The 17,819-nt window shown below is 37.1% G+C and overlaps 1 protein-coding gene across 3 annotated transcripts in view; it reads right to left on the bottom strand.

Moving 5' to 3' along the window:
- Window positions 1-17,819, bottom strand: part of CAB39L (calcium binding protein 39 like) — a 106,813-nt gene that overhangs the window by 63,836 nt on the left and 25,158 nt on the right. Inside the window, exon 1 of one of the 3 annotated variants that reach the window (XM_007105278.4) lies at window positions 2,339-2,723. The exons of the other annotated variants lie outside the window; for them this stretch is intronic. The gene's annotated coding sequence lies outside the window, so the exon portion shown is untranslated. Of the gene's footprint in view, window positions 1-2,338; window positions 2,724-17,819 lie in introns of those variants that run through there. 3 annotated transcript variants of the gene reach the window in all.

Here is a 17,819-nt window from a genome sequence, read left to right as displayed (position 1 = left end):
TTCATATGGGTCCTAGTACACATATGCAAATACATAATTCTTCTGAGTTAAAGTTGACACCTTACTTCAGAATGTCCCATGTACTCAAGATACCAAGCTTGTAAATTGCCTCCCCTCATCACCATCCCTACTCATTCAGGATTACCCCAAGTTACACCACAGTCTTCTCTTTTTCTCTTTAACAGTTAGGCCTATTCTGTACTACTATTGCTTTGTTTGCTTCTTAAAATTCAATTCTTGACAGGCCGTCTCTTTCTCATAATGAAAACTGTGTGCCCCTAAACCCCTTTCCTTTCTGGGGTACCTTGGAAAAACTACTCAGTTCCATTTTTGTAAACCAAAGAAAGAGTTCAGTCCCTATCTGGTAACTATTTATTAGGTACCTACTTATATGCCAGACACTGGGCTAGATCTCAGAAATGGCTGATAAGCATAAAAGCAATGGCTAGAAATATTCCTGTAGCAAGGAAAAGAAAAATCACTGATTTTAATATAAGATTAGATCTCATAAACAGTGCAATTAATCTTGGAAGCTCATAAAAGTACCTAGAAATGCTATTTATAAACATAACTGCTTTTCTTCAAGTATTAATATTTAGGTAAAATAATGTCTTATTCAACCTGTAATTGTTTTCATATTTAGTTTCATCACTGTAATTGATTTTCTAATATTTTTCAGGGTGGCGATGGTTTTTCTATTGTGTAGACTTAGGCTATAATAAACACCAAGCAATCATTATTTAATAAATAATAATAAACTCCAAGCAATCATTATTTGTTAAATTGTTTCCCAGAGAAGATGGTTCCCAAATTCCCAACAACCCACTCACAAATAAACTTCTAAGGTACAAAACACTTGGAAATTGGGGATGGCTTATTTTTTATTTCTATATTTACAATCCTATAGGCTTAAGAAATGGGGCCACTACTAAGATAATATTAATGAATTACTAGTTTAAAATAAAAAATTATTTGGAAGATTGTGAAGCTATGTGCAAATCTTCTATCCGTCTAAGGACTGAGTGTGGGAAATTCTGTAAAGAAGTAAAATTTGGTTTGTGATATAATCTCTATTGTATTTACTTTTGACTTCAAGTAGAAGATATTAGTCCTGAAAAGGTTTTCACAGACAAGCTGAGTTTCTTTTTATACACTGGTCAATAGGTTAAAAAAACTCCACAAAACAAAACCTGTTCTACAGGCTTCTGAACACATACAGGAAATATTAGAGAAAGTACAGTCGTTTTACATTATATCTAGAGTACAAACCCTTTTAATAGGTTCATTGAAACCCTGCTTAAGTTTTCATTTCTGCTAAGTTGTTCTGCCTTAAGGACTCACTTGAATCAATAACTAAGGACATCTTTTTTGAGGCTGGCAAACTAGAAACATTGCTTAGAATGATGCATCTTTAAGCAATGACTCACTTTTGCAGCTAACAATATATACTTCCTTCTTACACAGAATGATTACATGCCTCCCATCGATGCCTTTAAAAAAACATATATAAAATTAGCATACAATCTCCCATGTTAAGATTGTACAAATGAAGTTTTTATTGGAATGTGAATATATATTTTAAGAGTTTTTTTTCTTCTCTTCTCTATTGCTTACATACATATATGCATCTGGTTAAAATAGTTCTTCAGCAGAGCAACAATATTATATAAGACTTTGGTGCCAGCTATAAGAACAAAATAACTGCTTTATTCCTTAATTTGAAATGTGTATTCGTTTTGTATCAAATGGTAAATTTGATATGTAAATTGTCTAATTTTTATTTTCACTCCAGAGCTTTGAAAAAAATCATGTGTCACTTATTGGATCTAACAGAAGCATTCAACATTCAAATTACATATCCCTTTATTTAATGGCATCATTAACATTTCTAATTGAATTATGAGGGAATGCTGTAATTTATAATATTGATAATATCAAACATCACAGTGATTATTTTAAATTTACTGAAAATAGACGGAACAAGGTAACTTTTGAATTTTTATTCAGTTGAAAGAGAAACATGAAAAATGGTATCCTGCCACTATTTTATTTTTGGAAACTCTTTGTAAATAAAAACCCATTTCCAAAATAAGATATTCCATGGACACGGAATAGTTGGTAATGATTCAAGTGCCTTAGGCAACAGAGAAGTATTGTTTTGTAGTTGTTTTTTTAAACCTCTCCTAGTAACAGCAGTTTATCATGCACAAAGCAACAAGGTAACAGCACAGTTTAAAATGAAAATATAAGCAATAACTGTAAAACCTCAACTAAACTAAAGGTTATCATATTAATTCCATCTCTGTGAACCATTATAGGTAACCTGGTTGATACTCACCAAATGTTACAGAAAAGCCCAGGCTCGCCTAAGCAACGAAAAGTAGACACGTGGTGAGGTGCTGAAGACAGCTCTCTCTGGGGCTCAAAGCACTTTAGATGAAGTAGCCTTTATCTTCCATTTAATAGAGGGTGCCTCCTATTACCAAAGCGTGGCAGAGAAGAGTTTCCACAATCCTGTCTTGACTTTCTGTCTCCCTCTTTGAAGAGTAAGTTACCACCGGAAAAAGTTAGCAGAAAATGATCACTGAACACTCACACAGGGCAGCTGTAAATTTCCACTCTCTTTGCTTGCTCTCAGATTCCAAGCCTTGCTTGTCTCTTAATCTGTCACAGGCAGTTCTGTTTCTGGTCAAACCAGCTTGCTTATGCGTTCTCCTCTCCTCCTCCAATGCACTCTTTTAGATACATACCACACAGTCACAGCTCCCTCTTTTTCTTCCTCCTTCCCAATCATGCAATGTCACAAGAATGTGTGTAAAGCAATTAAGTTGAGGCAAATTTAATTCTTGGCCAAAGGAAAAAAAAAAAAGAGTCTAGGAATAAACAAAATTTTTTTCTCATCACATTTTTTCCTTTTAAGTCCTATACTTGTTCATGCATGGTTTTGTCAACAAATTAAATTGGCCTGACCATCTTGTTTAAAAATTTAAATAACGCATGTTGATAGTGATAATAACAGATTCATTTGCTAATATGTTAGTTCCCCAGGGTAGATGCTATTCCCAATCATAATAAGAAAGTGTAGCAAGTAAATACACAAGTATTATTAATTTAATCTTGAGATTTTAAAAAGCAAGGGAGGTCGGGGGGTGGGGGTGGGGGGGCATTGGCACAATGGATAACGCCTCTGACTACGGATCAGAAGATTCTAAAAAGCAAAGGAGGTGTTAGAATGAGTATTCATAGTTTAATTTCAGTGTCATTTTGTGAAAACTTAATTTTTAAAAAACTACAGTATAGTTTGAAACTTAGAATCAATTTAGTTATAAAAAGGAAATTATAAAGAACATAGAGAAATATTAACACCAAAACTATTAAATGGAGTAGCTTACACCATTTATGTGCAAAACAAATGTAACTATTTGGTGTAGAATGTCTCCCCCTCCCTCCCCACCCCATCACACACAAGCACTATTTGTCAGGATATGTAATACCTCTTCAACAAGAATTTTAAAAGCTAAAGTTTTCAAAAAATATTTTTTCATTAATATACATGTATAATTATAGAGTAAAATTTCTTAAAATTATGGATCTTTCTGCAAGGTTTGAGGATGAGGAATTAGGTAGAAGGCTGAGTGGGATGGCTAGTGACAGGCTTAGATGGCCTTTATTAGATTCTTTGGAGTTAAAAGGTAAGCTTGGAATACATGCTAGCTCTGTGAGGATGCTAGTCAGAGCCTGCTCTGGGGTTTTCTTTTTTTAATTAATTAATTAATTAATTAACTTATTTTTGGTGTTGGGTCTTTGTTGCTGGGCACGGGCTTTCTCTAGTTGCTGCGAGCGAAGGCTACTCTTCGCTACAGTGCGTGGGCTTCTCATTGCCGTAGCTTCTCCGGCTGCAAAGCACCAGCTCTAGGCGTGCGGCTTCAGTAGTTGCGGCACGCGGGTTCAGTAGTTGTGGCTCAGTGGGCTCTAGAGCACAGGCTCAGTAGTTGTGGTGCACGGGCTCAGTTGCTCCGCGGCACGTGGGATCTTCCCGGACCAAAGATCGAACCCGTGTCCCCTGCATTGGCAGCTGGATTCTTTACCACTGAGCCACCAGGGAAGTCCTCTGTTCCAGTTCTTTAGTGCCAAAGACTTTTAGGTTCTCTGTCTCCCACCATGTTTCCAATCAAAAGTCTTGTGCTCTTCTAACAGATCTCCCAATTACAGAGCTGACAGAAATAGTTGTTAGACCTATTATTACTTTAATCTTACTCTCTGCAGAACTAAAATATCTCTAAGAATATGAGCTTAAATAAATTGAAAGGTAATTATTTGTACTTAGTTGTTTATCCTTATGAAAAATAAGCGAATAAAACTTGGCTTTATTTCTTAATCTATATATCATATATATTAAATATATATTTCTTAACTTATATATACTTATTTTAAAATATATTTTTCTTTATCTGGCTCATTTAAAGTACAGTTTAAAAATTTAAATATGTTACAAGGAAATTTTAACACCTAAAACTTAGGCATCAAGAAGACTAGGGCTTCCCTGGTGGTGCAGTGGTTGAGAATCCGCCCGCCAATGCAGGGGACACGGGTTCGATCCTTGGTCCGGGAAGATTCCACATGCCACAGAGCAACTAAGCCTGTGCGCCACAACTACTGAGCCTGTGCTCTAGAGCCAGTGAGTCACAACTACTGAGCCTGCGTGCTGCAACTACTGAAGCCCAAGCACCTAGAGCCCATGCTCCGCAACAAGAGAAGCCACCACAGTAAGAAGCCGGGGCACCACAACGAAGAGCAGCCCCTGCTCAGCGCAAGCAGAGAAAGCCCGTGTGCAGCAACGAAGACCCAACGCAGCCAAAAATAAATAAATAAATAAAAGAAGACTAGAAATTAGTCTGTTGCTTGTTACTTCAAATTAGTAGTTCTGTAAGTCTGGAATATTATTTCCTATTTTTAAAGAAACAATAAATGGAAATTATCCCAAAACCCTAAAGGGTATTAAGAGCCTACTATCTTTTTAAGATTATACTCAAAGAGTTCTGGTATAACTGAAGAAGTTCAGAATTTGTAAGGGTAGAACTTAGAATAACTATAAGGCTGATTTTTTAAAAGTCACTTTAAAATTAGACTTTATATCAATCTGTGATGGAGTCTAAGGCACAAAATAAAGACAAGGCATTTAATACATAATTAAGCAGATTGTCTGCATATGAATGTATGTTTATATTTGATTCCTACTAAATACCATTTTTTAAGATGCATACAAAGAAATCACAAAAAGTGACCTTATGTTAGGCCACAAAGACATCAGTAAATTTTCAAAGGAGAAATAGTACAAACTTCGTTCTGTGAATACAACACAATAAAACTAGAAGTTATTTTTAAATTTTTCAGAAGATAAGCAAACTGTTCTTTAAAAATACCCTATTAATAACTGAAAATTAAAAAAGAACATTCTTGGACTTCCCTGGTGGCACAGTGGTTAAGAATCCACCTGCCAATGCAGGGGACACGGGTTCGAGCCCTGGTCCGGGAAGATCCCACATGCCACGGAGCGGCTGGGCCCGTGAGCCATGGCCGCTGAGCCTGCGCCTCTGGAGCCTGTGCTCCACAACCGGAGCGGCCACAACACTGAGAGGCCCACGTACCGCAAAAAAAAAAAAATAAATAAATAAAGAAATCTTATTTTTTTTAAAAAAAAAAGAACATTCTTTCAAAAATTATTTGGACAGAGAATTAAAAGTACAATTATAGGGACTTCTGTTTCAGACTATGATGGAGTAACAGGGACTAGATTTACTCTTCTATCTTACATAATTTAAACACTGGACGGAATTAATAAAACAATGGTTTTCAGACACTGGACACCAGGCAGCTCAGCCCAGTAATCCCTAAGAGAAAGGAAACAAACAAAGGTAAGCTTCACAATTGCCCCAGTCTGCAGAGCAGGAAGGGGAACCCAAACAGAGCATGGCAGTCTCCCTGAGTTCAAAAGACAGAGTTGATAATTCAAGAAGGCCAATGTGGCTAAAATACACAGGGCAAAATACCAGAGAGGGAGAGCTGCAAAGAGAGCCCCAGAGATCTGCAAAAAGTTCCCCTCAAATCTTCACTGAGAACTGATCAGTGCACGTCCATGAGAAAACTCTACAAGGCCAAGGAAAGAACCACTGGAAAGAAGCAGGCTGAAGAATTCCCACTACACACACAGGCTGAGAATAAATAGGTCATGTTCCCAACAGTCAGAGTAAAGAAATCTCATAATAAATGGGAGATTGGGTTGAGTACTCAGAAAAATATTGCCTCAGCAGCAGGACCAAATTAGTCCTAAAGGTTGTTCTGGTCCCCCCCACCAACAGAGCTTACAAGTGAGCTTGAAAGGATCAAATTGTTTCCAAATAACTTAAGTGTATCCTAGAGTAGAATTAAAAATTTTTAGAAATCTAGCACACAACAACATAGAATCCACACGTTTAGCATCCAGTCAAAAATTACCAGGTATGCAAAAAGGAGGAAAACACATGCATAATAAGGAGAAAAACTTAATCAATAGAAAATAACTCAGAAATGACACAAGTAACAGCATTAGTACAAAAAGACATTAAAACAGCTATTACAAATATACTCCATAAGTTTAAGAAAGTATAAAAAAGCAAAAGTATGTTAAGGAGAGCCCTGGAATATATTAAAAAGACCCAAATCAAATTTCTAAATATTAAAACTATAATTTCTGAGATAAAATTTACACCAAATAGGATGAACAGCTTAGACACTGCAGAAGAAATAATTAGTAAACTTGAAGACAAAACAGAAGTTATCAAAATGAAACACTGAGGGAAAAAAAGTCCCCCCTAAAAAATTAACAGAGCATTCCTAACTATGGGAAAACTTCAAGCAGCCTAATATATGCACTGTTTGAGTCATAAAAGGAGAGGAGAGAAAAGGGGAAACAGAAAACAATGTTTGAAGAAATAATGACTAAAAATTTTCTAAATTTAATGAAAATTAAACTGAGAGAAATGAAAGAAGAAAAATACAAATCTACTACTATAGTCCAAGATATAAATACTCTTCTTTCAATAATTCATAGAAAATCAGTAAGTATATAAAAGGCTTGAACAGCACTAAAACTAATTTGATCTGATATATATCAAACATACAAACATAAAAAATATGTTCTCTGATCACATTAACTTAAAAATCAATAATAAAAGATATGAGAAATTCCCAAACATTTGGAAACTAAATAGCACACTACTAAATAATCTATTGGTCAAAGAAGAAATAAAAGCAGAAATTAGAAATTATTTTGGGGAATTCCCTGGCAGTCCAGTGGTTAGGACTGGGCACTTTCATTGCCATAGACCCAGGTTTGATCCCTGGTCAGAGAACTAAGATCCTGCAAGCCATGCATCATGGCCAAAAATTAAAAAGGAAAAGAAAAGAAAAGAAATTATTTTTAACTGAATGAAAAGGAAAACCTAACATCAAAATCTGTGGGATACAGATAAAGAAGTTATTTAGAGAGATGTGTTTAACATTAAGCACTTATATTAGAAAAGAAAGCATGTTTCAAGCTAATGACCTCAGCTTCCACCTGAAGAAACTATAGGAGTTAAGCCCAAAGCAAGCAGAACCAAGAAAATAATAAAGAGCAGAAATCAATAAAGTTAGAAACAGAAAAACAATGAAAAAAAATCAATGAAACAAAAAGATTTGAAAAGATCAATAAAATTGCTCAACATTCTTACAAGACTGACAAAGAAAAAAAGACAAAACTATCACTACCAGGAATGAAACCTTAAACCATAAAAAAGCTATGAGAAAATGCTGATATTTATTTGATCTCTGGGTAAGGTAGTTTTTTCAGACCAGATCTATTTAAGAATAATGTTTTAATTTGTTAAGCCCTCCCTCCTCTTCCTTTCTAAAAACTGATTCTGGACTTTTCAAAAAACCAAGACAATTCTGTTACAGAAACTTCTGAGAATGTGTTTTGTGGTGCCATTTAACTTGTTCTTCTATCCCCTGTATTCCTATAAAAAGGAAATTAGCTCTGAAAGCATAATAAAACATAAACATTTTTTACAAGATAAGTTCATAATGAATCACACCAAGAGGCAACAGTCTCACTATTAGTGATCTATGTTTGATGACTGAGTTAGGGTAATAATAGCACATTTATTTATTGAAAAGACATTTCCCTTTTTGACTAGCTAGTAGGATATAGACTGATATTTTTTTCAACCTGCAAATATGCAATTCTCTCTCAGTGCTTCCTCCAGTGATTTTAGTATTCATTGGTGATCCTTCCCTAAATCAATTACTTCACCAGGGTTGCAAACTGGTAATTTTAAAAATTCTATTCTTTCTATGTATATTGGCTGGCACTGTTTTGTAGAGAAGAGCTTCTCCTCAACTATACTTCTAACTGTTTAATTCTCTTTATTTAATTACCAATTTTGAGAGTAGGAAGCTAGTAATATTCACTTCCAATGGTGGCAAATGAGAGATACATTTTTTTGGTGGGGGAAGTCTTTCTCTTCTCTTGAATATCACTATAGGCTCACAAATTTTTATAAATTCAATATGTTTCAATCAATTACAGGCATTATTCTTTTTGGTGCTGTCCTCGTAGCCTGGGTTGCCCCCAAAACGCAGGGAGGGTCTGAAGCAAAAGTCTCATGTAACATTATTTTAATAAGAAATCCAATCACAATGAGCAGGAATGAGGGAATAGGGGAATAAAGCAAAGAAGGAATATGTCAGCCAATATGACAATGCATCATCAAGCTGGCCACCTGTTAAATCTATCAGACTGAACCTCTTAGAAGCTATATGAACTGCATTTCAGGATCACCCCTAGGGTTCAGGGGTGGGAGGGTGGGAAAGGAAGAGGAAGAATTTATCTACTGGTTCTCATCTTGGATTGGTCAAAGTCTTTCCCCGAAGGGCACTAACTCCCCTACACTTGAGTTTAACTCCTCTATTCTTCCCGGTTGCACATGTGTGGGTCTGGTGGACCCCAGAGCAGTGGCCACCTGGAAGCCCTGCGGCAGGTAGCAAAGGGCTTGCAGAATGACAGGAGATGATGCTATTAGGTTATGCCTGCATGAGGGTTTGCATAGAGGTGAAATGAGACAAGTAAGTCCTAGAGGATCTGCAATGATATATAAGAGGTATCTAAAACAATTGCTCAAACTTCCACAAATTAGGCCAGTGGGAGTCCTTTCAAGATAGCTCCTACATCCTTCTGATACAGTGTCAATAATCTTTGAACTTTCATTACTTTCTTGTTCAACACAATGGTGCAGGCTCACCTTGTATTTACTTTCTCCCAGATCTGGGCCATTTCTCCAGGAAGAAGTTTTCCAAATGTGAGGAACAGTGCACTTACCCTTGCTCAAAAGTGTTTACTTACTGCATCCAGCTCCAAGATCTCTGTTGGTTTTATGCTTTTTAATCAAATTTGAAGTAGCTCCTTATGGTCTAGCATTCTATGGCTCAATTATAAGTTTACTCCCCCACCCACCCAGGACATCTAATGAACAAGGCAAAAGGAACACAGGATACCAGGAATAAATACTCCCACATGAGAAAGGGTAAGTGAAGAAACATTAATCTATAATATGTATGATATTTTGCTGGACAGGAAGAGCAAGCTTCCCTGCCTGGAAATGAGTTCCTTAGCTACCAAACTGGTTGCCCCTGGCTCTAATCTCTCTAATCCCTGGGAGAATCCTCCCTATCAATTGTCCTCCAGCGTCACATTTGAGAGGGTCATTGTGGATGGTTCATGACAGACAGCTTTCCTGCTGAAGCCAGTCTACCTGTTTGGGGGCCAGATTTAGGGGTCTGGGAGTTGCCAAGGGATGACAGAACTTATTTTCTCAGGCTTGAATTTCTTTGACAATACAACTGTCTTGGATTATCATTTGGCTTTTAATCACTTTGCCTTTTGTCTTCTACCCATCAAAGCCAGAAACTGTTGAACCTGTTGTGATTTTTGTCTCTAACCGGCTTCCTTGGTCTGCCCATTACTCAAGCCACCAGGTTAAAATGCTTCCTTTTTGGTCTCTTCTTCCAAAAAAACGGGGGAACCTCCCCTTACACCCAGGCCGCATCCCATTAGATTGCTCTGTATTCTGGGGTTGACTGCCCCACAAGGCAGAAGTAGAAAAAGATGCTTGGGTTTTCGGGCTTCTCCTAGATTCTAATCATATCTTTCTCACACTTTGTGCCTCCCTACTTTTGCTCAAACTAATTTAGCCCATGGCTGTGATGACACTGGAGAGACAAATACGCAGGCATAATGCTTAGGAAGTTCTTAAGCTCTCAGGTTCTGTATATGCCTTTTTAGTTATCCTTTTCCATATGAGCTCATTATCTCTTACTCAAAATCCTTTGACTCAAATTCTACCCAGCTGGAGCTCTGCAAAATCACATATTGCTCCACTTGAATATTATGATTCATTTCATTAACCTGTGACTTTGCTTATTTACAATATCATTATCATGAGGAGGGTGGCTTAAAATCTGGCAACTGGAAGTGATGTCTGGAAGGTCTTAAAAAAGACTTTCTCCCCCCTACCCCGCCTTTTTTTTCTACTTTACTCATATCATTGGGTCATTCAGCACTTTTTATTGCAAGAAGGCAGAAATTTTATAGCCTCCTTTCACCCTTACCTTGCATGCATTTTCTTAAAGACCTCTTAGCCTAGTACACTCATTTATTACTTAAATAAATTCCTATTTATCAGTTCTATCCATCACTCCACTTCCCATGGTCCACTTCGATATTTAACTCCCTATAGAAAGGGGTCAGCCTCTATTTCCCCCACATTCTTCTCTCCTGATCAGTAACACTGTAGTTACCTAAATAGATAATAAAGTTTGTTTTTGTGTTTGTTTTAATTATACTTCTAAGGTTGGTGAGGATAAAATAAAACAAGAACTCTAGTACTTTAACACAGAGTGTAAATTAACATAACTTTTTCCTGTAGGGATATTAACAATAAGTTGCAAAAGGCTTAAAATATTCATATTCCTTTTTATTTAGTAATTCAATGTCTACAAATTTATTCTAAGAATAATAAGTATGCAAGGAAGAATATACAGGGATATTTATTACACTACTTATAGCAAAAAACCCCAAAACTAAGGTCCAAAGTATGTGATTGATTATAATCATTGGGTTCCATGTGGCATGGGCATTGGCCAACCAAAGCAGATGTCCAAACAACCAGCATAGTTGCAGGCCATTCAGCATGCCTACTGAATATTGAGCAGGGTTCATTCATTAATACAGAATATCATGGTCCAGTTGTTTAAGAACATTTAAAGAAATGGGGATATATTTATTGCATAATATCAAGTTTTAAAAATCCAAGATGCTAAACTTAGAAAAGAATACGAGCCCCCAATTTTTGTTCTATTTTTTACATAAATATTTCCTTCTATTTGGACATGGAAACAATACCAAATGTTAACATTAGTTGGAACACCAGTGATTACATTCATATATTCTTGTGTTTTCCAAATGTTCTAAAATTAACATGTACAGTCAGTTTTGCTACAAAATGAGGTCAGTGTTCCTAAAAATCTCCATGCTATGCAATATCATGCAATAAGAACCACAGGAATTGTGGGGAAAACAGAGTTGGAGCTCAATACTCAAAAATTTCATCAGAGACATATTTTTTCTCTTAAAGTAGGAACCTAATAAAAATAGTAGCACACTTTTACACGTTAAGTGGTTTAAAAAATACATAAATACCACAATAAATATGGTACTTTCCCTGAAAAAGACCTGACATTTTGCTTGTGGCGGTGGATGTTAGGAGACTTATAGCTTGTGAATTATTTCAAAATAGAGGAAATAGGATTATCTGAAATCAGCTGGAGAGTTGTAACACCAAACCTGGATGAATGTGACTCATATAACATGTGGTACACAGAGATAGCTGGTACGTGCTTGAGGTGTGTGCATGTCTATGTTTTGTGCATTTCTCCATGGCTTATGTTTTGTGCATTTCTCCATGGCTTGGTTCAGCTGGGTGGTTTTCTGCATTCGTAAAACTGTACAAAAGCAAATGAGAAATCTGCATTATGCTCAAATGTTTCCTAATATATCAATCATATTGGAACAAATTTGTGTTTTCAAAACAAGTGTTAAAAGCAGAAATGACTATTACTTTTACCACTGTAAAATATATGTATATGTATATGTTGAGTATGCTAACAAATACTGTGAACCTATTGTTGTAATTTTGCGAATTTGGGTAACTACAGATTTTTTTTTTGACATCTTTATTGGAGTATAATTGCTTTACAATGGTGTGTTAGTTTCCGCCTTATAACAAAGTGAATCAGTTATACATATACATATGTTCCCATATATATATCAATCATATTGGAACAAATTTGTGTTTTCAAAACAAGTGTTAAAAGCAGAAATGACTATTACTTTTACCACTGTAAAATATATGTATATGTATATGTTGAGTATGCTAACAAATACTGTGAACCTATTGTTGTAATTTTGCGAATTTGGGTAACTACAGATTTTTTTTTTGACATCTTTATTGGAGTATAATTGCTTTACAATGGTGTGTTAGTTTCCGCCTTATAACAAAGTGAATCAGTTATACATATACATATGTTCCCATATCTCTTCCCTCTTGCATCTCCCTCCCTCCCACCCCTCTAGGTGGTCACAAAACCACCTAGCTGATCTCCCTGTGCCACGTGGCTGCTTCCCACTAGATATCCACCCTACGTTTGGTAGTGTATATATGTCCATGCCACTCTCTCACTTCGTCACAGCTTACCCTTCCCCCTCCCCACATCCTCAAGTCCATGCTCTAGTAGGTCTGTGTTTTATTCCCGTCCTACCCCTAGGCTCTTCATGACTTTTTTTTTTCTTAGATTCCATATATATGTGTTAGCATACGGTATTTCTTTTTCTCCTTCTGACTTACTTCACTCTGTATGACAGACTCCAGGTCCATCCACCTCACTACAAATAACACAATTTCGTTGCTTTTTATAGATTTTTTTAAAGTGGTATTTACCTCTTACTCTCACTGTTTTTTTTTAAACATCTTTATTGGAGTATAATTGCTTTACAGTGTTGTTTTATTTTCTGCTGTATAACAAAGTGAATCAGCTATGTGCATACGTATATCCCCATATCCTCTCCCTCTTGGGTCTCCCTCCCATCCTCCTTATCCCACCCCTCTAGGTAGTCGCAAAGCACCAAGCTGATCTCCCTGTGCTATGCAGCTGCTTTCCACTAGCTATCTATTTTACATTTGGTAGTGTATGTATGTCAATGTTACCCTCTTACTTTGTCCCAGCTTATCCTTCCCCTCCCCATGTCCTCAAGTCCATTTTCTATGTCTGGTCTTTATTCCTGTCCTGCCCCTAGGTTCATGAGAACCATTTTTTTTTTTTTTTTAGATTCCATATATATGTGTTAGCATACGGTATTTGTTTTTCTCTTTCTGACTTATTTCACTCTGTATGACAGACTCTAAGTCCATCCACCTCACTACAAATAACTCAATTTTCTTTCTTTTTATGGCTGAGTAATATTCCATTGTATATATATGCCACATCTTCTTTAGCCATTCATCTGTCGATGGACACGTAGGTTGCTTCCATTCACTGTTTTTTTTCTCCTCACTTCTCATCTATGCTTTTGTTTCTCTAGTTTTCTCTCTTCCTAAAGATTACAGTATAGGTACAAAATATCACAGCTACAACTTCAGGTAGCCCAGGAATACCATTTGACTTTTCTTCAATAGTCTTATGCCAAAAAGGGAGCCCCAAAGCAAAGAATCTATTTATTATCTTAGGAGTTTGTCATGCTATCCATGTACCATAGATAACTCTAGTTCTTCTCATAATTCCCATTTCAGACATAATTAACATCGTGGCCCTGGAACTTGCTTAAAGATATTCAAATTGCTTTCATAAAAGCAGAATATAGAAGAAATGCCAGAGGACAAATGCTTTAGAGGTGTCCAAGTTGCACTGAAATAGGGGTTAATTGATAGAATGAAAACATATTTCCAATTGTCCATTAATTGCTAATCCTTGGCCAAATTTGGAAATCTTTAAAAGTTCTTAACTTCAGCAAGATAACAAAGCTTCTTCATTAGTCTGTTTTCTCTCTTATACTAACTCTGCTTCCATCTCCTCCTTCTGCTTTTTTTAGGAAGGAGGAAGCTTGAATTACAAAATTTAGGTGACATCCCTGCCCATTGGCTGTATTTCCAAAATGTCAAAGCAATCTCTCAAAGCTGAGACCATCAATCTTTTTCTCACTTTCTTAGCACTACTCTGGCCCCCTACTGGTACTGCACTTCAGTGGCAGCTGCAATATTTGGCCCTCAGCAGTAACATCTACTATGCCAGTCCAAGGAATGACTGCCTTGTTTCCCTAATGCCAAGATAAAATACATCTCTACGTATATCTACGTATATCTATTTAGTAATAAATAGAAAGCCTTTATGTGATAAACTATTCTGAACACTCTTCTCATATCAAGTGCCTAGTTTCACAGTCCATAGACTCTTTGAAATTAGGCAGACCCAGATTTGAATGAAAACAGATTGTACGTAAGTAACATATCTTTAAATTGGAGATAACAGTATACACTCCAGGACTAGTTGTGAGCACCAAGTGAAATAATATACATACATGCCTGACTTAGTTAACTGTTAAATGTTAGACACTGCTCCACTCATAAAAACCAAACAAACAAACAAAAACACCTCTAGCATATATTAAAAGTACATCATCCAACTTGCAGTTGCTCTGTTACTACTCCTGAATGGGGCAGATCCACTGGAGGAGTCACAAGCAGTTTGTAGTCAAGCTCACTTACGAAACACTTAGTAGATGCAAAGTGCTATAGTAGGTGCTCCAGAGATACTCATAACCCACACACCAACAAGTCATTAACTATGTGTTTAAGGACTTTTAAATTTGTCTTATATACCAACTAGACCAAAAGAATTCTGTTAAAAGAATTTTGGGTGCAGCTTTTTTTTTTTTTTGGCCACACCACGAGGCCTGTGGGATCTTAGTTCCCCGAGCAGGGACTGAACCCGGGCCCTCGGCAGTGAAATCACAGAGTCCTGACCACTGGACCGTCAGGGAATTCCCTGAATGCAGCATTTTTAAAAAGCATAGGATAGGAGTACAGAAACCCTGGAGTTTAGTCTAATTTACTCTAAGCAAAAGACAGAGTTGGGGTGGGGGCAAGGGAAACGGGACCCTTAACCATTTGATCTAAGTAAGAAAATTACAATAAGTCTCAGAGGTTCCAGAAGCGGTGCAGGGATTCCAGAATATTTGTGAATCTGAGATTAATAGCAAATTATCAAGGAGATGCTCTATAACAATGCTTTATTTTACACTCGATTAATCCACATCTTTCATTCTAACAAACACTTTGTGGGTATTTTCTATGTGACACAAAGTAGTTTTCATAATGAACTTCAATTAATACTGTCCATACTTTCAGGGTTGCTACTAGCTTATATGGTACTTTGGTAAAAGTCAGAAAAAGGGACAGGTGCAGTCAAGCAGGCGCATAGATTAACCAGCAGATAGCACCTTCATACAAAGAACAAGTACCCTGGGCTTCCCGGGTGGCGCAGTGGTTGAGAGTCCGCCTGCCGATGCAGGGGACACGGGTTCGTGCCCTGGTCCGGGAAGATCCCACATGCCACAGAGCGGCTAGGCCCGCGAGCCATGGCCGCTGAGCCTGCGCGTCCGGAGCCTGTGCTCTGCAACACGGGAGGCCACAACAGTGAGAGGACCGCGTACTGCAAAAAAAAAAAAAAAAAAAAGTGCCCTTTTCACAAGCAGATGCAGCCCTGAACCAGCCTGGCACATAGTTTGATGTGACAGAAGTGGGGATGTGAGCTGGATTTCAGGCCCCACTCACTTCCCTGGCCAGGAGCCTTTGGGCAGTGGACAAGCCATACAACTAAATGCAATGGCCCTGAACACTTGACAATGGCAAGGCTCTGTTACAACTTTCTTATCACTTCAATGTATAGGATTCATTCATCTAACCGTCTGAGGGAAATCTGCTCTTTGGGGGTACAGAGTAAAATAAGAAATTCATATTTTATTAGGGGATATAAGACATGTACCCAAAATAACTATAGTGTAAGGCAAAAAGTTATGAATTACAAATGAAAAGACTAGTGAAATACCAAAAAGTTCAGAAGAGCCAAAAAAAAAAAACATACCTTGAGGAATCACAGAAGGTTTCATAGAAAAGGTGCACTGAACTCAGTTTTGAATGATGGGTATGATTTGGTCACATGGAGATAAGAACAGAGTATTAGCAAGTACAAGATATAAATAAACAACAATAATTTAGCTTATCAGAAGCAAATGCTATGTGAATGACACTAAAAAAAATTGAAAAAAACAGGTTGGGATCAGATTTTGAAGAGCTTTAATACTAGGTTAATGAGTTTAACTGTTAATTTGTGGGCAAAAGGGAGCCATAATGTAATCAAACTCTCTTTCATGAATATGAATGTGGCAGTGTATAAGAAGAATCAAGAAGGCAGAGAAACAGGAGGAGATGAAATTAAAGGCAATTGCACTAGTCTAGGATGGCAATGGAAGTAACTAGGCAGTGGGGATGAAAGGACTATGTGAGTATCAGAGACAATAGGTTTGGCAACTGAATAAATGTAGATGGTAATTGAGAGAAGAGACAATATGATGAGTTTCCATGCCTGTGTGAAAGAGTAGATGGGTAATATTTTCAAAATAAATAAGGACCAATGAAGGAAAAACAAATTTTTGCAAAATAACCAGTTGCTTCATATGTAACAAGTTTGAGGTGCCAGCAAGGCTTCTGGATATAGATGCCTACAGAGGCAGTTGAATACATAGAATAGAACTTGGAGAGAAAACAGAGCCAGAGATATATTGGGGGTCACTCATTCTGCCAGTGCAATATGAGAGACCAAAAAGAAAGCCAAGAACAAACCTTTAAGGAACGTCTATAAGTTGTGATAGAAAAAACTGACTAAAGAAACAGTAGTTAGAGAAGGACAGGAGAACCAGAAAAGTATACTATCACTATGAACAAAAAAGAGAGCATCAAGAATATGAAGTGTGTGCAACAATATGGAATACTGTAGAGCAGTGAAGAGCATCCTGCCTAAACCTGTAATCTAATTTCTAAGGCCCTCTTTCAATTCTTACAAACCAAAGGTATCAGGGGAAATAGGGATATTCAGAGAACCACTTAGGACAAGGAAAGGGACCTTTAAGAATTCATATTCCCCTAAAATCCTAAAGACATAGGCTGATAGAGAGGCCAAAGCCAGGCTGGGATCACCAGAGCATACCGTACTACAGCAAAGCATAAAGCAGGCAGAGGACTCCAAGCCAGTCCTTCTGGGAAATTGGTAATATTCGTTCTGATCCAGGTAGCATGGCTCAACTGACTTGCCTTGAACACTGGATGAGAGGTTGGAGTCTTAGTAGTACCAGACACACAACAAATAGTCCGGGGCAAAATTAGGATTGTAACAGGTTAGGGATGAGGTAATGGAGGCATGAGCATATATTACTGTTTCCAAGTGTTTTGATAAGGAACAGAAGGAGAGCTTGAAGGACTAATGAAAGGGATTTTTGTTGCTTGCTTGCTTTTTTTTTTTTTTTTACTTTGAACTCTCAGTAGATTGGGTGGAACAGATATCAGAAAGATGCAAGATAAGAGGATAATTAGTGAGGCAAGAGTCTTAAGCCCACAACGGAAGATGGGATCAAG

The sequence above is a fragment of the Physeter macrocephalus genome, chromosome 13 (genome assembly GCF_002837175.3).
Source record: "Physeter macrocephalus isolate SW-GA chromosome 13, ASM283717v5, whole genome shotgun sequence".
Taxonomy (NCBI): domain Eukaryota; kingdom Metazoa; phylum Chordata; class Mammalia; order Artiodactyla; family Physeteridae; genus Physeter; species Physeter macrocephalus.
Note: the sequence above shows the minus strand (reverse complement) of the source record. Positions and strands in the feature narration are given on the sequence as shown.